This window comes from Dipodomys ordii, unplaced genomic scaffold, assembly GCF_000151885.1.
Source record: "Dipodomys ordii isolate 6190 unplaced genomic scaffold, Dord_2.0 Scaffold63, whole genome shotgun sequence".
In the NCBI taxonomy this organism is placed as follows: domain Eukaryota; kingdom Metazoa; phylum Chordata; class Mammalia; order Rodentia; family Heteromyidae; genus Dipodomys; species Dipodomys ordii.
In genome coordinates, this window is record NW_012267279.1 from 3,441,854 (window position 1) to 3,463,368 (window position 21,515).

Consider the following 21,515-nt stretch of genomic DNA (forward strand, 5'->3'; position numbering starts at 1 on the left):
AAAAAAATGAAATAAAATTTAAAAAAAAGAAATTACATATTGCAGAGAATCACTATAGACCAAAAGTGATTAGGAATACCATCCTAGAAGCAGGTTCTGTATCTCACATCTGAATAGCTAGGTGGGAGGCAGAGAATGGGAGGATCACAATTAAAGGCCAGCCAAGACCAAAAAGTTCCTAAGACCCTCATCTCAACCTGTCTGTATGTGCCTGTCATACAGCCTAAATACAAGGATGGAGGGCAAAAGGTAAGACCAGATTTTTTAAAAATAACAAGCAATAAAAAGTTAGGGGCATGGGTCAAGTGGTAGAGTACCTGTGTAATAATTGTGAGGCACTGAGTTCAAACTCAGGTATTTGCCCAAAAGAAAAAGACAGAGATACAGAGTCAGAGAGAGAAAGTGAATGAACAAACAAATTCCTTGGAAGAAATAGAAGCCAGGGACTGGGAAGGTGGCTCAGTGGTAGAGTGCTTGCCTTGCATGCCTGAGGCCCTGAGTTTGATTCCTCAGCACCACATAAGCAAAAAGAAAAAAGCCGGAAGTGATGCTGTGGCTCAAGTGGTAGAGCGCTAGCCTTGAGCTGAAGAGCAGAGGGACAGCACCCAGGCCCAGCGTTCAGGCCCCACGACCGAAATAGAAGCAAACAATGTGTTTTGTCCATTTAGTAGCAAATAAGAAGAAAAAATAGAGGTGAACAACAAAGGAGAGGGTAACAATGCTCAATAGGAAATGTACTCATTACCTTACGCATGTAACTGTAACCCCTCTGTACAGTATCTTTACAATAAAAATATATTAAAATAATAAAAAATAGAGGTGACTGCATATAATAAGAACCAAAAGGTTGTTTCAGAGTAAAAATAAAACCAGTATATCTAACAATAATTTCTACAAAACTGTAAAGTTATGATAGAAAAAAATAAGTTATCACTAAACTATAGAAGAAGCTAAATGTCCAACTAAGAAGTATGAAATTACACTGAAACTGTGTAAACCAAATGGCATTAAAAGAAAGCGTCCATCAAGACTTCCCCTGTCATCTGGGGAAAGCTCTGTATATTGTGAAAGTTTCCTGCGACCCCATACAAGGTGTAGAGGAGGGAAAGGATGAATACAAAAATAAGCTTGATTTAATGTTACCAGCTTTTCCCAAGCAATAAAACCACAAATAAATAATATGAACTCTTCAACTGTTACATTCCATTTATGAAATGTGATACTGCTTTTTCTTTTTTGTTCTGTTTAAGACTCAGCATTTATTTCAAGATTGCGTGAAGTACTTCCCCTATCTTGGTACATGTCAGAGCCAGTTATTTTTGCAGCTTTGAAGTTACTTCAAGGTCTGTCATTTGGGCAGCTCAAAAGATGAATGCCTGGAGTATTTGTCCTCCAGGATGCTATTTTTCCTAATTCTTTTCTGTTAAGAAATGATTTATGCAGTTTAGAGTGTAGGGTATTTTTAAAAGATTAAAAAAAATCAACAAGCCCCATGTCAACATGGTGATATTCAAGGCACAATTTTCCATTCATCTCTTTAGTGTACATATTTAAACTGACATTTACATCAATTCATACCTTAAAAAAAACTTTTTCTTTTGTTAAGTAGAGCATTCACTGTGAACTGAGTCATAGGAATACTCAACATTAGATGAAAAGATCTTTTAAACTTAATTATAAAATAATTTTAAGTTAATAAAAGAAGTCGCAAGTGTAATAAAAAGAATTCCAACAAGCTCTCACCCAGTTCCGCCTATTAAGAGTTTACTATGTTATATTACACATAAACTTTTTCCACATTATTTCCAAACTTTTCCTTCTCTTCCTTTCTCCGTCTTCCTTTCACCTTCTTCTCCCCCATCCTCCTCCATTTTACTGAGGATTGAATTCACAAGTCTTCTGCTTAAGTTTCAGACCCGATGACTATTTATTACCCTTGATACGTCAGCGTAATATCCTAAACTCAAGGACACTATGCTACATAAATATACTATAACCACCAATATAAATAAATGATTTTACCACTTAAGAGACTGCAGAATTTCATCCATCATCCCAATAATGCTTTGGATCCAATCCAGGATCGAGGTTGTATTGCACTCTCCTATCTCTTTAGTCCTCTTCAATCTAGAACCATCCTCTTTTCTTGCCATTTCTTTCTTTTTTCTTTTTTGGTCAGTTGGGGGACTTGAACTCTGGGCCTGGGCACTGTCCCTGAGCTCTTGGGCTCTAGGCAAGTACTCTACCATTTGAGCCACAGTGCCACATCTGGTTTTCTGATGGCTAATTGGAAGTAAAAGTCTCACAGACTTTCCTGCCCAGGCTGGCTTTGAACTGAGATCCTCAAATCTTAGCCTCCTGAGTAGCTAGGATTACAGGCGTGAGCCACCGGGGCCCCGCTCTTGCCATTTCTTTTCTTTTTTTTTTTTTTTTTTCGGTCATGGAGCTTGAACTCTGGACCTGGGCGCTGTCCCCCAGCTCTTCAGCTCAAGGCAAGCGCTCTACCACTTGAGCTACAGCGCCACTTCCGGTTTTCTGGTGGTTTATTGGAGATCGGAGTCTCACAGTCTCTCCTGCCCGGGCTGGCTTTGAACCGCGATCCTCAGAAGCTAGGATTACAGGCGTGAGCCACCAGCGCCCGGCTCTCTTGCCATTTCTGAAGCAAAAAGGCTAGTTACTTTATAGAAGTTTCCTTACTTTGGATTTTTCTGACATTTCCTTGAAATTGGACGCGTCTTACATTCTATACCACAGAACTGATGCTATAATGTTGTAGTTTCATTAAATTAGAAGGCACACGTTTCAACCTGTTATTACTGTGGCTAGGTAATTCTATCACTTGACATATTTTGTGGGCATACATTTTTTTAAACTATACAAATCATCCTTCCCCCTCTCTCCCTCCCTCTTATTTGTCCCTCTCCTCCTCTTCCCCTCTCCTCACTCTCCTCTCTCCCCTCCATTTTATTGGGGATTGAATTCACAAGTATCTCTACCACTTAAGCTATTTGCCCACAGATTTTTTTCTTTGACCTTGTTTTTCAGATGGGGCAGGACACTTTGCTCAGGCTAGTGTTGAACCAGGATCCTCTTATTTCCTGAGTAGTTAGGATTACAGGTTTACAGGTGTGCAAAACCACACCTAGCTCCGGAGGTAATTTTCCAGTTCCAACTTCTTTTCTACATTATTTGTTATTCAACCATAAGATAGAGTACTCTGTTCATACCTCTTTATTCTTATATTTATATCATTTTGTACTCATGGATTTCAATTTATTTAATGAGTTAAACCCATCATTATCTATGTTAATATTCAAAATATCTGAGATCTGGCCAGTGAACCTCTTGCAAGCATGAACTTTTTCTCTTATGTGCTTTTGATGCTGTCTTATCTTTTTTTTTCAACACTTCATTGCTTTTGGCACAAAATGCCATTTCCCTAAGGAGTCCTTATTCCTTTAGTGACAGTGAGAAACAGAAATCTGGGCACTAGAGCACTCATTGCTATTAGACTGCCATTGCTTCTGGGTTCTCAGAGCTCAGAGCTAGGAATTTTAATACATTTAGATATACACACTACTTATAAATGCATGCCTTTTTCCACTGCTGTTTCAATGACTAAAAGGATGGTACTTCTAATTCTAGTCTTAAATTCATCAAAGAACAAAGGTACTTTTATGCACATACAACTGTTTTGGCATAACTCTACAACAATCCAAAAGAGACAAAATAGGTAACAGAAAATGACCAACAAGAAGACTTCTTTACTGGCTAGATAGATAGATAGATGGTTCTTGTGAATCCTTACTGATACACATTTGAAAAAGTGTCATTCAAAATCTGTCACATGTGTAATAGGTGGTCAGTCTTGTTAAAAAAAATTGTACCATTTAACAGTGTACCATTTCACACCACAGTGTGAAAGTGAAAAAAAAATCCTGAACTATTGCTAAATAAGACTCCTTACTGACTGTAGATTCTTCAGAAAGAAAGAACCAAGATACACAAAAGCCACATCTTACACAATTCCATACGGATGAAATGTGCAGATGAGCCAATTTCATTTAGACAAAAGTAGATTAGTCACCAAGCTAGAGAGAAAAGACAAAACAGAGGGATGACTAAAGCATTTGTATTACTTTTGGGGTGATGAAATTTTTTTAAGTGGACAGTGGTGATAGTGGCAAACTTCTGACTATACTAAACCCCACTAATGCACACACTTTCAAAGGGAAAGGTTTAAGATACATGAATTGTACAATTAAACAAATGAGGCAAACTGCTTCCAAAAACAACAAAAAAAGCAAATAATGTAATCATCTTTAATGGTTCACTATTAACTTTTGGGGGTTCCTATGATGCCAAACTTCCGTGGCTTTTCTGTACACCAAACAATTTTGATACACAACACTGCCCCTTAGGTAGAATGGTGATCAAAGAATGTCATCAGAATTTTCCATTTTTCACTTCACTAGTCAACAAGAGTCTAACATTAGTATAGTGAGCTTCTTGAGTATAAAATATAAACAAACTTTTAAATGACTTTTTTCAATGTCAATTGCACTTATGTTTGTAAATATATTAGGGCTTAAAGCAATCATAAGATTTTTGGGATACTATATTTGTAACATTAAATCTCAGATTTAGACATAGAATTTAAGAAGAAATAGTAGTTATTTAAGAAGAAATACATTGGGATGTAAAATATTAAACTTGGGAGGAATGTTAGATAGATTATTCTCACTAAAGATAACTGATCATATTTAGGTCTACAAGTTAAATTAAATTCATCCATTGAGGACAAAAGAACAAAAGAGAAAAGAGTCAATAGGTATCTTCCTAAATAATACATTTTTTAATTGAGGAATGCCCAAACTTAATATATTGGGATATAAAATATGAAACGTGGGGGGAATGTTAGATAGATTACTTTGACAATTTTAAACTAACAACCCTAAATTTTACCTCTAGAAAAACTAAAAGAAAAAAATTACTTTAAAAAAATAGAATACTAGGCAACATAGTTTTTTTTTTCAAAAGCCCAATTAAGTAAAGGAAAAGAAAAATTTAGAAAGTCTTTTAGTTTCCTGGAACATATACCAATTAGGTAGATAGAAACTGGGCACACTTTGATTTGTAAGTGTTGTCAATGGGTGAAGAAATATCTATCAAGAACTGATTAGTGTTTTTAAGAACTGTTTCTAGGTCCATAACACAAAAGATTCCCATAAAAGCTGCTATAACATAAAAGATTCCCTAAAGTGACCATTAAGGCACTAATAAACCAAAATAAAATAATAGTAGATTTCTTTTTAACAGAAGCTAAAAACAATCAAGAACATGTTGTATTCATGTAAATATAGAGCAGAAAGACAAGATACTTGGGTCTAAAATGACAAAAGTAGATAATAGGTAAATTTTCATCCTAAAGCATGAAGTCCATAAACAGGATTGAACCCCACCTTCAGTTCCTCTCTACTTCCTGTAGGTTAAAGAATAGGGTGGAAACTTCCAACCTTCCCATTCTTCCTTAGTGGTCCCGCAAATAGCCCCCATTCTGAAGCTATCTGGGAACTCTTCAGCTATATTACCTCATTAGCATTAAGACACCACTCTAGCAAAAGGCATTCTCATCCATGGAGATTGAGGTTTTTAGGAGTTGTGGGCCAGGAATTAGGGACAAAATTTAGGCATAAAACCACACTTTTTGTCTGTCATACTCTCCATCTTTACTGTATTTGGCCCTACTTTCTTCACTAAGCTCCAACCTCTCTGGCTTCCCTTGGGCTCCCAATACTTCAGATTCCTACATGAAGAGTTAGGCTCAAGCTGACCCCTCTGCAAGGAGTGCCCTTTCTTGCTCAGCTTTTGCTGCAACTTAAGTATCAGTTACTAAGAGGCTTTCCCCCAGTTCTTCCACTTGAAGTAGACATCTTTTGGTCTTTCTCCTTTATATCACATTTTATTTCTTTCTATAAGCATTAATTAATAAAGTTTGCAATTTGGCATTTTAAGTGCTTGTTCTGTCTTTATCCCTTACCATACTCAAATTTCTTAATGACAAAGAGCTTAATGATCTGTTTGCACAGTGCTTTGTATGCCAGGCAACTAATTTAATTCATTGATTGAACAAATGAATAATGTTTTTCTTTTCTTTTAATGAAATGAGTTTGAACTCAGGACCTAGCTTACTACACGGGTACTTTGTCACTTTTTTGCAGGGGGAGAAGGGAGGAAAAACGGGCTTGAATTGAGGGCTCTATGCTTACTAAGCTAGCACAATACTACTTATTTTTATGACAGATCTTGCTTTCCCACCCAGGGGCATGCCTGAGCTACAATCTGCCTTATTTTTTATTTTCATAATCAATGGGATCACAAGTATGCACAGTATTGTGGACTTTTCAGTCCAGGCTGGACTGAATCACAATCCTTCCTATCTCTCAGCCTTGTATGTAGTTTAGGATAACAGGTGCAGAGATGATACTCAACTGGATTGAGAAGAGACCTTTTCTTGCCCAGACAGGTCAGCACTTTCCATAATCCTAATTCTGTCTCCCTCATGGCTAGAATGCAGGTATGTTACTGTCATGTCCAACTTTTTGATTAGGATGAGATCTCACTAATATTTTTTCCCCCAAGCATGTCTTGAACTTTGATCTCCGTATTTCTCTCTGCTGTGTAGCTGGGATTAGATTATGGGTAGGAGTCACCATGCCCAGCCTAAAAAAGTAAATTTCTGTATGATTCATTTGGACATATCTTCAGTGAAAATGCTGTTAAGTCTTAAAAAGAATAGGGATGAAGAATGAATTTAAATACATAAATGAGTCTCCTATAAAGATAATGACAATGTATTTCAGGCACTTCACTCACTGATTAACTCACTGATCCCACTATGTGAAGTAGTTTTCATGTAAAGATGTTAGGCTAGAAAGGTTAAATAACTTTCCCAAGCTTAAATGAACATGAAAGAGCCTGAGTTTTGAACCTAGGCAATCTGCTCCAACCACAATGCTCTCTAGTATCAAGTAACTTAAGTTTAATATGGTATATAAAAATTAAAAATAAAAAGGAAAAACAAATGGACTATTCTTGGACATGTGGATGTAAGGTAAAATATGGATTACAGTACTTCAAAATAATGTATTTATCAGTAGTCCACTAATTAAACACATGATCTATTAGGTTATATGATGCATCAGCCCAAATTATTAAGCATTGTGTCTATTTTTTCCTCCACAAAACAAAAACAGTCTATATTCTCCTTGTAAACTTTACAAGGACCTAGAAACATAACCATGTGTGCATACTCACTTCCACTTGAGTTCTGTTTTGCTTTTTGTTTGGTTGGTTAATAAACAACAGAAACCAACTCCCTTTAACTTTAGTACAAAAGAAACTGGTTGCAAGGAAATTAAGTGAGTCACAGGTTCCCTGGAAGCCTAGACAATCAGGCTCCAGAGGACACCAAAGAAAGAAAGGCATGGGGTAATACCACATGTACTCAAGGACAATATTCCTTGGAATCCACTGAAGATTCACCTTTACTTCAGTACCTGCTGCTGATGAAACTAATCAACAAGTGAAACATCTATCATTCCTTTTAAATAGTCAGTGTCCTGCACAGGACCATGTCATTGACCCCCACATATCGGGTGTAAGTAAAACCTATTTCATCCTACATGGTATTTTGTCCTCTCTCCACACCACCAAGGAGGATATGCAGCTTCAAGTTGTTTCTAATTGTAAAGTATCATATTATTAACTATAAAATAGAATAAATTATTAGCAAGAAAGCAAACAACAGGGTAAAAACCATGCAATATGATCATTCCATAGACTTTAACTCCAAGGACTGACTTTGAACCATAGTCCTCAGAGCCACACTCCTGAGTATCTAAGATTATAGGCGTGAGCCATCAACACTCGGATTAACCAATCAACTTGGAAATGTATACCCAAAATATTATGTTAATCATTTATAGACAGTGTCATTTTAAGGTATGGCGAGTACTTACAGAATTAACATCCCTAAATTAAAATATTTGAGTATTGCTCATTTTTCTCTTGCACCTATTCAAATCAAATTATCAAGCTATCAGAGGTACCAGTAGTGAAGAGAAAAACAATTATGTAAAGCTGAAATTTAAGGGGTATCTTAGCTAGTTCCTCCATTTACCTGTCATTAAGTAGGCTATTTTACAATGCTGTAGCAAGAGAAATTAACTTATAGGAAACAAACAGTAACACAAGTTATTCTTGCCCATAGAATGCAAAAACCATACCCTACTGAAGGTAGCTGATTATTGCCCAGTGGCTATTAATAAGCTTTGCCAGTTTTACATTTATTTCAGTAGCCTTGATTGTAAAGTTTTGGTGCTTCAACTGGCAATAACAATAATATCATTAATTAAGAATTCAAATAAAATATACATGTTCATTTTTATTTGCATGAGAAGCATATTCACTTTTAAAATTTATCCTGTAACAATAGTCTGTATAGTAAGGAATTAAAAGAAAATGACACACATACATAGCAGCTACCTGTAATGGCACAGTAGAAATTCAACTTTGGCAAATGTGGATAGTACAGATTAGTACTATAACTAAAGAGATTCAGGATTGTTGATAAAATGACTATTTCTCCATATTACATACCAGAAACAACCTACCAATGTATTCTGTATTATATTTTTATTATATTATTTATTATATTCTCAGTCCATCCCTCCCCTCCCTCGCTCTCTATAATACAAATGTAAGTATATATCTTAAAAGTAATATCCATGTGTACTTTTGTATACATATATATGTATATATACATGTAGATGTGCATATGTATATATACATAAGTATATATACTATATATGCTCATGTACACACAATATATATTATGAATTATACAGTACTTACACTGTATAATGGTATGTTATCTATATGTATGTTATCTTTACTGCATGCCATTATAAATAGCTTATATATTATACAACATATATTTGTGTTACCATATACTACACAGCCTTCACACTTTACAGACAGCATATCTGTATCAATGACCATTAGCTTTCAAGATGAGAATCTGGAAAATAACTATGAATCCAAGACTACTTCTGCATATTTATAAGATGATTTCTTTGCTGCTTTGTATGTCCCTCCCCCATGGTATAATCCCTGTTTTCACTGTATTTGATGTTAGTATAATTTGGGGAGGGGAAAGGAAAAAACAAAATTTTTAAATAAGGATACAGGTGGACGCATTGCAACAATGAGATGTACAGACGTTATGTAGAAAAATGAACTTTAGGGCTGGGAAGGTGGCTCAGTGGTAGAGCGCTTGCCTTGCATGCCTGAAGCCCTGGGTTCGATTCCTCAGCACCACATAAGCAAAAAGAAAAAAAAAAGCCGGAAGTGGCGCTGTGACTCAAATGGTAGAGCTCTAGCCTTGAGCTGAAGAGCTGAGGGACAGCGCCCAGGCCCAGAGTTCAGGCCCCACGACCGGACCCAAAAAAAAAAAAAAAGAAAGAAAGAAAAATGAACTTTACAACTTTGGTGGGGGTGGGGGTAGGCTGGGAAGGGATGGGAAGGGGAAACAAAGGAGGAGGCAACAATGCTTGATAAGAAATGTACTCATTATCTTGCTCATGTAATGTAACCCCGCTGTACGGTATTTTCACAATTATAAAAAAAGTGTAAAAAAAGTTTGATTTTTATGAGGAGCACCATTCATAACTTGGAATCAATAGTTTATAAGCATACAGTTAATCCAGAGACAGAACAAACCCTAATGTCTTAGTTTTTACACACTGCTCAACAACAGCACTTCGGAAGCCAGACTGGTGTGGAGCAGTTCTCAGCAATACCAACTGGATGGCAGGGAATTTAATTCAATTCTGACCCTATCTCCCTTTATATAGTATGAGATCTCACAGGTTAAGGGTTAGTCTACCCCTTTCCACTGCTGATGCCAATCACAAACCTCAGGCTATGACCTATGCTTCTGATAAACAGACTCTAAATTGAGGCTGCCACCGCATTCCTTGACTTGATATTTGCTGGAGCAGCTCAGATAACTCAGAGACACACTTTACTAATTTTTTTAATGTTTTCATTATTATCTTCAAGTAGTTGTATAAAGGAGCTGCCATTTAACAAAGCAGTTTACGAATATAATAAATCCTGATCAATGTCACCCGTTTCAACATTCTCACCCATCCCTCCCCTACTTACTCCTTCCCTCACTGACCATTTTATAGGATACATATTGGATTCTCATCTGCATTTCCCCTTCTCTTCACTTGTTTACACTTTTCCCCTTGAACTGACCCTAACCCCTTTGAGTACCTATTCCCTAGTATTTTATTTTGCTAAACTTTGATTTTGGCTTTTGTTTTTTGTTTTTCTGGCCAGTCCTAGGGCTTGAAGTCAGTGCCTGGGCTCTGTCCCTGAGCTTCTCTGTGCTCAAAGATAGTGCTCTACACTTGAGCCACAGCACCACTTCTGGCCTTTTCTGTTTATGTGGCACTGAGGAATCAAACCCAGGGCATCATACATGCTAGGCAAGCACTCTACCACTAAGCCACATTCCCAGCCCCTGATTTTGGCTTTCTAAGGAATTACACTATTTGGATCACTCTTGAACCTACTGGATTTCAGGTAATACATTTTTATATACTTGTATACAACCCAACATATTTACTTAGGAATGTAAGCTAATCTAGCTTCCACATGTAAGGGAAAACATGGATTATAAGTCTCTCTGGGGGCTGGGAAGGTGGCTCAGTGGTAGAGCGCTTGCCTTGCATGCCTGAGGCCCTGGGGTCAATTCCTCAGCACCACATAAGCAAAAAAAGAAAAAAGCCGGAAGTGGCGCTGTGGCTCAAGTGGTAGAGCGCTAGCCTTGAGCTGAAGAGCTCAGGGACAGTGCCCAGGCCCAGATTCAGGCCCCATGACCAGACCCCCCCCAAAAAAAAGTCTCTCTGGGCCTGACTTACATCACTTAACATCATTTTTCCAAGTCTTTCCATTTCTTTACTTATATAAATGGTTTTATACCATTTATTGTAAAGAATATTACAAAGGAGACAGTTAACAGCCAATGGAAGAAGCCAGCAGGGCAAGGCACATGGAAGGGGCTTGGAGTTTCTATACTCTCTTTGGATGTACCAACCTCCAGGAATCTCTGTGTGTTCAGCTAACAGAAGTTCTCTGTGCCCTCTGGATTTTAGAGGGGCTTCATCATGTAGGCATGACCGATTATATCTTTGGACACGACTGATCATCTCAAATTTAAGTCTGTCACCTTTCTTTGAGTGGAGGTGCAACTGAAAGACCCAACCCTCTCATCATAGTTAGTTTCTTTGGCAACCAGCTTTTCTCTAGTGAAGCTCTCCAGGAAGGGTTAGGAATGTGTCTTATGTGTATGCTAAAAGATACATCACTCTAGGGAACCCAAGAGTTTTCGGATTATATACTAGTAATCAGGGGCAGAGACAAGTATATGCTTTTTTGTTATAACATAATATACCTGTTAAAGATGCATAAATTATTTTCTTTTTGTCAACTCATAATAATCAAATTAGATATTCTCAGCCAAAAACTACCTGTTATTTTATTCTTCACTTTTAAGTTAGTTCTACAATTCAGTTTTAAACCTTCTTAAAGAAATGTCAAAATAATAAGTATTTTTTAATCCCTTGGCAATGAATCCTAATGCATAGAACTTAACTCATTTTAGATGCATATTTCAAATTTTTATATTTAATCCTACCTGGAGAGTAATTTCTAAAGTGATATTTCCTGAAGCCAAACCCCAGACTTCATGTCTCTACGGTAATCTTGCCTTGTAGTAGTTTTAACTTCAGTGAGTCTGTATCACCTTCCCAAAGTAGCTGTGGCTGGCCTGGGCTTGTAGTAAATAGTTGGTTCGGTCAGACAGCTTTTTAAATGTCAACACCCCTAACAATTCACACAACATACAAGGAAAGTATTGTACTTCAAAATAAAGATGTTTTTCCTCTTGTGAAATAAAGTTTAGCATTTGGGAAAGTCTGCTTAAGGAAATAGAATTGTTTTGTGTTCTCTAGAAAAGAATAGAGAGGGCATCTCATTTCACTTTTCCTTTCCTCTATCCCATTTCAAACCTGACTCAGATTCAGTGTTCTTCTATAAAAGAAAAGAAACACCATCAAAGGATGCAAACCTGCAAAACCCAATAGCTATATAAGACTGAGAGATTCCCAAACTGTTTTGTAATTTTAATATCTGAAAACAATCAAATAATTTTATGGTAAATACACATTATCCAAGCTCCCCAGTCTATCTCTCCTAAAGTTTTAAACAAATATACTTGATATGAAAAAGAACACTTTATCCAAACATCAAATATTATACTGAGTATTTGAACAGCAAACACAAATAATCCTAATCCCAATCACAGGCTATATTTTGAAATGTTAATGTATTTAAAATTTTTAATTATACAAGGAATTAACTTAAATACTGCACTTTAAATAATTAGTTATTAATACTCCATCATATTAAATAATAAGAATACATAAAAGAGGGCTGGGAAGTAGCTCAGTGGTAGAGCACTTGCCTAGCATGTGTATGACCTTGGTTTCAATCCTCAGCACTGAAAAAAGAAGATGAACATATAAATAAACAAGTGACAATTCATACAGAAAACTTTCAAAAGTAAACTCATATATTCAGTTTTATTATCTTCAAAATGTTAACTGTAAATAGACAACAGCCTATACAGATATTCATAAAGTAATATGAATAGCTATTTCAAAGAAAATATCAATAATGCTATATAACAGAAATATAAATAAGAAAATCTGAGATTTATTTACACTTTTAATCAGGTTAAATTAATGAATTAATAATCATAGCTTCACAATAATTTTAAGGAATATGGAAAGTATCCAATTACTAAAAATCTTTGCCTCAGAATTACACAATTGGTCAACATTATCATTTAAATTTAAGTAAATATCACAGCATTAATATTCTGAAACTCAACTAGGAAAACACTCAGTTTATACTGCCTACAGGAGAACAGGGTACTGTTTTGCCAACTACATCCATAGCAACAACTCAAGGAAACTTGCCCTCTCCACTAGACTGACTCCAAGTAAAGACACAGGACAGTCCAGGACAAAGACCATCATCACTCTTTCTGACTGTGCCCCTTAGATACAACTGATTGAGTTGTGAATGGGTACCTGATACATTCTAGAGGCTAATAAGCAAAATATAAGAAATCTTGTAGGAGAAGCTTTGCCCAGCCAATAACAGGAATAACCTCCCAGGTTCCTCTAATTCTGCTTCTTTAAGGGACTACTAATATACCCAGACAGTTCCAAGTAAGAAGAAAAACAGAAAGATTTTAAAAGAAGTGAGGTTACTGAACTAAAATTAGGTCTGTGGATTTCTGAAGCTAGAAAGACAGATAAACAAAACTCACAACGTTCTGAAATTCAAGAATGTGTTTCAGTCCATTCTTCATGAGGTTCATGTAATTGTCCTATTTGTTCCTATTCATTAGGGTGAAGGATAGGGTTAGAATTTCAGTTTGGCTCTCCCTAGGTTTCCATGAGGTCTTGTCAACTAGTTGAGATTTGTCTTTTCTCATTATCACATACACCCTTACAGTATAACTTCCTATTACAAAGTATCTGAGGTGGCTTATGTTCCTAAAAAGTAAGAGTACTAAATAGAAGATTGTTTGGTGTGATTTTTAGTTCATTTCCTCTTAAGCCATGCCAAGTTGGAACAAAATTATCTGTATTTGCTCAAAGAAAAACAAAACCTTAATGTACGCAATCTACTTTTAAAAAAAAGAACTTATGCTTTCATACTCATTAGATTGTGTAGATAGCGAAAGAAAAAAAAGAAAAAGAAGAAAAGGAGGGAGAGAAGGAAAAAGGGAGAAAACGTAGCAATAAAGAAAGGGGAATAAGACAGAGAAGCAAACACAATAGAATATCATTTAATAAACGTTTGCAATATAAAGACATACGTTTACAACCATAGTAATAACTAATTGAAGCAAAAATTATTAATGAGTGCTACACAATGCCTTTGATGAGAAATAGTATATTAATGACACTTGTAGTATGTTCCCAATGATTGCTTCTTATTTTTAATGACAATTTTCAGGAAATAAATTTAGTGAATAATACCCTGACAAATAAAAATTAGTATCACAAACAATAAGCCAAAATAATATAACAAACTTATTATACCACAGAACTAGTAATTCAATGTTCTTGCCAAATTTTAATCGAACAAGTCCAAATTAAAGGACATTCTATAAAACTAGACTACATGCCAATGCCATGAAGACAAATAGAGATGCTCTAGATTATAGGAGACTAAAGAGACATGATACCTAAAGACAACGCACAATTCTATATTAAGGGAAAATGTTATAGGACATTGTTGAGATTGGAAAAAGGTGAACATGGAATATGTAGGGTAACAGTATCTATCAGTGTCAATTTTTTCTGAATTTTATGACTAGTAGTTACGTTAAAATGTGTCCTCATCCTGCAAAATATGCACTTAACGACATAAGGGCATTCCATACATCACATCTGCCATTTATTCTCAAATGGTTCTGAAAAAAAATAATGTGGCATGGGAGATGTGATGGGAACATGAGGGATAAAGCAAATGCTGACAGGATTTTAACAATTGCTAAGCTGGGTTGAGAGGGCCTCAGGAGTTCTTTTTACTTCTTTGAGAACTGATCAGTAAATTCTAAATCATTTCAGCATTAAAAAAAAACAAAAGAGCAGAGTACTCGATAAAGAGTATTCCTGCTTACCAAAAAGAGGAAATAAAGAGTAGGAAATACATGTAGGGAAGTGTGTTACAAGAGGGAAGGTTCAGCAGAGCAAAGGTTAAACTAGGAGAAGCCCAGCAGACAATCTGAGTTGAGGAGACAGAATGGAATATTAGGGAAAACAAGGTCCTTAGGAGTTCTCTGGCAAGAACAGAGCTGCAGAAGGAACTTCAGAGAGAGTTCGGTTTCCCTTGAGAATTCCCTTGAGTACTGATGGAACTGTATGAGAAAATCACAAGGCCTAGGAAAGAACAATCAGAATGCTTATAGATAACAGTGGCTGGCACTCCTGGGAGGCTGGGAATAGTGCCTATTCACAGCAGCCTAACAGAAAAACTTCATGATTCATTGAGTATACAGAAAAGTCTTGGCTCAAGAATGGGGACTTGTAAGTTCTATACTGAGCATTATTAAAGCCTTGCCTAATCTTAAAAGTAATTATAATTATATTCAGTATGTTTTAAAACTAGTATACATGGAAGATTAATAAATGACCCAAGTCGAACCACTACAGAGTAAAAACTATGCGATTTAAAAATACACTGGATAGAATTAACAGCATATTTGACACAGTAAAAGAAACTATTAGTGTCCTTAAAGAATGCAAAATAAAACATGAAATTAAACATAGGAAAAATAATTTCAAAAATAAAAACAGCACCAGTGAGCTGTGTCTTCTATTCATACATTTAGAATCCCTAATACTGGCAGGATCAGAGGCAAGAGGAAGATTTAAAGAAGTTTGGCATTTCCCCTAAATATATCCAAGAAGCTCATTGAACACCAAGAAACATGAAAAACACTATGCTCAAGCACATCATACTCAAATTACTCAAAACCAAAGATAAAAAGAAAAATGTTAAAAACGATTTAAAGAAAAACAGATACTTGAGTACAGAGGAGAGAAGAAGAGAGAGACAGCAGATTTTACATCAGAAACAAGGCAAATTAAGACCATGGACTAAAATCTTTAAATTACTGAAAGAAAAAAAAAAGAGTATTAACCTAGATTTCTATACCTATTGAAAATACATTTGAAAATAAAAAATGAAAACAGACTTCTTCAGATATACAAAAGCTATGTCATCAGCAGTAAGTCTACACTACAAGAAATATTTTTGAAAACAAAGCACTTAAGGGGGAAGAAAAGCAAAATCACACCACATGAATGAAGCCAAAATCTACACAAAGAAATCAATGTACTGAAAATAGTAAGGTTATGGATGAATATTTTCCTCAATATTGCAATGCCTTTAGAAGGTATCTGATTGTTCAAGTAAAAAAAATGAGTTATTATAGGATTCATAACTTACCCAAAAGTAAAATATAAGCCAACCATATATATCACAATGGTTGGAAGAGCAGAAATGAAAGCAAATCACATAAGAAGGTTCTTATACATATATAAGGCTCTTTACACAATCGATGAAGTGGTATGGTATCTCTGGAAAGTAAATTTCTGATGTATGCTGTGAACCCTAAAGCAGTCAGGAAAATAACCAGTAATTACTAATCAGCCAATAAACATCATCAAGTGGAATTACAAAAAACACTTCAACTATTTGTGTATTGACAATGAAATAAAAATCCTGAAGAAACTCCAAGAAATAACTTATGAACATATTTCTGAAATGTTTGAAACATTTACCAATATATTCAGGTGAGTTCTTTGTTTTACAATCCTTACAAATTCAAACTCTTCTTTACGGTGCTCATTACAGGTTATACAGTACGTTTTTGTCTGTTCAAGACTAATTCTCTTCTCTTTCCTCTGGATTACAATTTCCATGAAGAATGAACAAATAATCTATGTTATTTTCTTTATTTTATCCCTAATAAAAATCTCTGACCCCTTACCAGGCCCTCCAATAAGTTCATTTTATAAATAAATTTGAATCATGTTTGTAAATATATGATGTGCCACACTTTATTATTATTTTTCACAAAGATCTGTTCAATGTATTACATCTCTATATCATTTCCAACACTAGAGATATAAAATTGTTTAAAGGCCTTTAGTTTTGTTTCATGCATTCTTTGGTTAACTTGCTCCATGAAAGTTCACTGTAACAATGTAGATTTCTGTGTAATCACTGGGCATGTACGTTAAATACTGAAACTTCCTGAAAAAAATAAAGGGACATCTTTTTTATACAACTATACTTGTAAAGAATAAAATTTTTCAAGATCTCAGCTCTTAAGTCACAATGTATGTAGTAGTTAGACTTTGTGGTTTTTAATTGAGTTCATAAAAATTTAAGGCTATCCATAGCTATATTTCAGAGAACTGCAATTATAAAGCTGAGCCCACATAATTACTAACCACAGTGATATACATTTATACAATCCACTTTTTGACCTGTTTATGAATAGTTTGCTTACCACTGTTATCCACTGGGCTGTCACTAGTATATTTCAGTGTTTCTGCTGTACAAAATATACATGCTATTATGGCCTATAGAAGGTTATGTTTTGATTTTAAATATTTCTAAAATAATTCCCCTTCCAAAAACATAAATGAATGCCTCAAATTGTTTTCCATAATTATGTTTTTGCTATTTTGGACGCAAGGGATTTTGATCTTTCAGGACTTCCACATGTAAAATTATAACATTCAGAACTATGTCTCTCAAGACTATGACCCAAACCCCTGCAATACCAGCCAGCTATATGAGCTGGCCTTGCTGCATAGGAATTCACTCATCAAACCCAATACCCCTGAGATATGAGTATAAATTTCTTCTAAGGGTAGTGTTCCTACAACCTAATTACCTGCCATTAAAGAACATTTCCTATCAACGTGGTTATAGTGGGAACCAAAAGCATACGAAATTTGGAGGTACAGATCATATCTAAATAATAGCATTTCCACACTTTTTAGTTTTGTGGAAGATGGATCATAATACATATATTCTTAGGTAATTTTTCACTCAATATATTTTTAATATTTATTTAAATATTTTTAATATTTGATATTTTAATATTTATTTATTTTAATATTTATTTATAAGAATGTATATTGCTATGGCCCATTCATTTTCAATTTACCTATTCATTCTAGACCTAAGGGTTATTTCCAGAGTCTTATTCTTAGAAACAGTGGCTTACAAACATCATCTATATGTCTTGATTAAAAAGAATATTTATGGGCTGGGAAGGTGGCTCAGTGGTCGAGCACTTGCCTTGCATGCATGAGGCCCTGGGTTCGATTCCTCAGCACCACATAAGCAAAAAAAAAAAAAAAAACAAACCAGAAGTGGCACTGTGGCTCAAGTGGTAGAGCACTAGCCTTGAACTGAAGAACTGAGGGACAGCGCCCAGGCCCAGAGTTCAGGCCCCACGACCAGACCCAAAAAAAAAAAAAAAGAATATTTATACAAAGGTAATTGCTTCATTATGTTTCTGGACTTTTGGATATTAGAAACTAAGGCTTACAGAGACCAAGAAAAACCTGTTCAAGGTCACATAGCTAGGTAGTAGACTTAAAAATCAATCAATTTTACTGCTTCCAATTTAAAGAAGGGAACTCAAGGTTTCCTTGAATGCACTCAGAAAAAATGTAATTATTTAAAAACTGTAATAAATGATGTTTTGCTCGTTTCATATAAACATTTTAAAAAGCACTAGGGCATGGCTCATGGTAGAGCCCTTGTCTAGCAGGCATGAGGTACTGGGTAGCCCTAAGTGCAATCCTAGTACTTCTAAATGAACGAATGAAATGAAGAAATAAATGGTTCAAGAAGAAGATATGGCCACTAATTCCACGCAAGTCTACTTCTTGACTACTTGTAACAACTAAATTAATAAACATTATATGATTAATATTGTTCCTGTTGAACTATCCTGTAGTTCTCCATTCTTAAGTTCTAATCAAATGTTTTGTAATTGTGCTTGGTTCAACATTACACACACACACACACACACACACACACACACACACACCACACACAACACACACACAATAAATATGTTGGGATGTGTTTAAATTTTGTAAATAAAAAATTATTAAAAATAGAAATAAAATTGTTCTCAATTTGGTTATAACTTTTTTTCAATTTGGTTATAATTTTAAATTAAACTATAAGCACTTTTATTTTTACTATGGCTGAATTTAATTTTAGGACTGCAGTGAATGTGTTGTTTGTTTGTTTTTTAGGGCATTGGCGTTTGAACTCAGGGCCCTGAGTTTGTTGGGCAGATAATCTATCACTGAAGCCATGACCCAACACTTTTTGCTTTAGTTACTTTTTCCAATAGGGCCTCACGTTTTAATCTGGGGCTACTCTGTACTGTGAACCTCTGATTTATGTCTACTACATGGCTGGAAGTACAGGAATGAGCCACATGCCAGACATAATCATTTAAAAATACCATGTATTTACTTGAGATATTTTTTAAAAATAATCTGTATGTCACCTAAACTGATCAAATAAATTCAAAGAACCTAACTTTATTCTTATTTAAAAAAAAAAGAGCTGGACATCAGTGACTATGCCTCTAATCTTAGCTGCTCAGGAGGCCAAGATCTGGAGAACTGAGGTTCAAAAGTCAGCCCCAACAAAAAGAGTTCATGGGAGTTCAACTTGATCAATAGATGGACAGAGTGGCAAGTGCCTGTTATACCAGTTGTAGGGCAAACACAATGGCTGGTACAGGATCACAGACCTCTCCTCTCCAACTATATAGGGAAGCACATGTAGGAGGATCTCAGCTCAAGCATAAAGCAAGATCCTACCTTGAAAACAGCCAAGACTAAAAGGAGCCAGAGCATGGTTCAAGTGGTAGATCAATTCCCTTAGTAAGCAAGCAAGAGACCCTGAATTCAATGCCCAGACTGTCAAAAAGAAAAAAAAATCACACATGGGGGTTGGAAGTGTGGATTAAGAGAAGAACATCTGCCTTCCAAGGGCAAGGCCCCTACAAATCATGCATGAATGTAGACCTGTTGCATATACTAGCTAGGCTCCTCTCTCTCTCTTAACCATGTAAACCTACCATTTTATTTCAAACCTCTACATGGGGCACACCGTCTTCCATCTACTAAAAATGAGGCAGGATCATGAGCTTTCTAAGATATTCTAGAGCAGCAGACAGATACTGTTGAGGCTCACACAGAAAATGACTACTGAGCTTGCTGATGGTAACAAGCTCAGAATTCAAGACAGTGTCATGTTCCCAAATATTCTTTTTAATCATATGGTGACAATAAATGTGTGTTGTTCCAGAATAAAAACAACTGGTTAAGGCAAGAATCATTTTTTTTCTTTCCCCTAACAAGACCCTTGCTGTATAGTATTACAGAAGTTACGTTTACATAAGGAAGCCAAGGGTAAAAGGAAGCCCTGTTTCCCCATGAAGATATACTGCTCTTTCTCATTCAGCATCACATCTTGCTTCCTCTAAGTCTAGCAGTGCTGTGCAAATAGGGCTTTCTGTGATAAGTGTTCTATATTGTCACATATGCCCATGACGTAACAAGTATGACTGGGAGACTAAGTTTTAAATTTGAATAAACCTAAATTTAAATAGCTACATGGGACTAAAACTATAATATTGACAATGCAGCTCCCTGGTTTTGTCTTTTGTTTCTTTTGTCCATAAATCAGGAACTTGAAGCATGTGTGTATATATGCTTTCTTGCTGCTAATCCAAACAGTACCTCCAACGTTGCAAATTCAGTTCTACCTCCTACCTTGTGCCTAACACAGATGTCCACTTTTCTTCATTCAGGCGGTACTTTCATTTTAAAGCCCTGGCAGCCCTGAGTTAACTATTACTAACCAGTCACTCTCACTATCTGTATTCCATGCTATTCAGTGCTCCTAAAAGTCAACAATTATATTCATTTTTGAATCTCTGGAGCTTAACCAAGTGCCATAGGTATTCCTGTGCTCCCCTAGGCAATTTATTAAATTGACAGTCCCAATCCTTCACTATTTCACAGTTTGGGGTCTGTTAGTACTGGAGTTTGAAGTCAGGGCTTGCACTTGCTAAAGATGCATTCTATCACCTGAACCTCACCCTCAGCCCCTTTTGCTTTTGTTTGTTTGTTGAGATAGGGTCTTTCTTCTTTGCCTAGGCCCAGTCTCAGGCTGCAGTCCTACTTTTGCCACCCAGCTAGCTAGAATTACAGCTGTGAAACATGCCTGTCTGTTTTTGTTGAACCAGGGTGCTGGCCTCAACCAACAATCCTGAGCTTCACTTCCCAAGTAGCTGCTATTATAGGCTAGTGCCACCAAACTCAAGACATTTGCAAATTTGTAATTTTACCCACAACCAACATAATGGAACTAGAAGCTGTTTGTGCTATTTGTATCAAAGGCTGTGTGATACTTCTATACATACATTTGTTCAGTAGAAAACGCTGTAAAAATAGTAGAGCTCATTCTTATTAGAAATAACGATTACTTAGGCATACCTTGAAACTCAGAACTAGAAACAAACGAGAGTTTTTAACATAGTGGTAGCATTTTCAATCAGTGCAACTCATCAATGAGTTCACTTTGGGACCCAGTGCAGATAAATGAATATAGGCACTCTTACGTGAAGATATACAACCTTGGAAGTACTGACAAGGCACAACCAATTGCATGCACATGAGGAAAACAAGCAAGTATGTTTCCTGACAGCCAAATAAATAGAGATTCAACCTATCACTCAA

General features: G+C 35.8%; 1 protein-coding gene across 1 annotated transcript in view; it reads right to left on the bottom strand.

Annotated features, from left to right (window-relative positions):
• The window catches only part of Wdpcp (WD repeat containing planar cell polarity effector), a 252,700-nt gene that overhangs the window by 230,243 nt on the left and 942 nt on the right, over nucleotides 1-21,515 (bottom strand). The gene's annotated exons all lie outside the window — the stretch shown is intronic.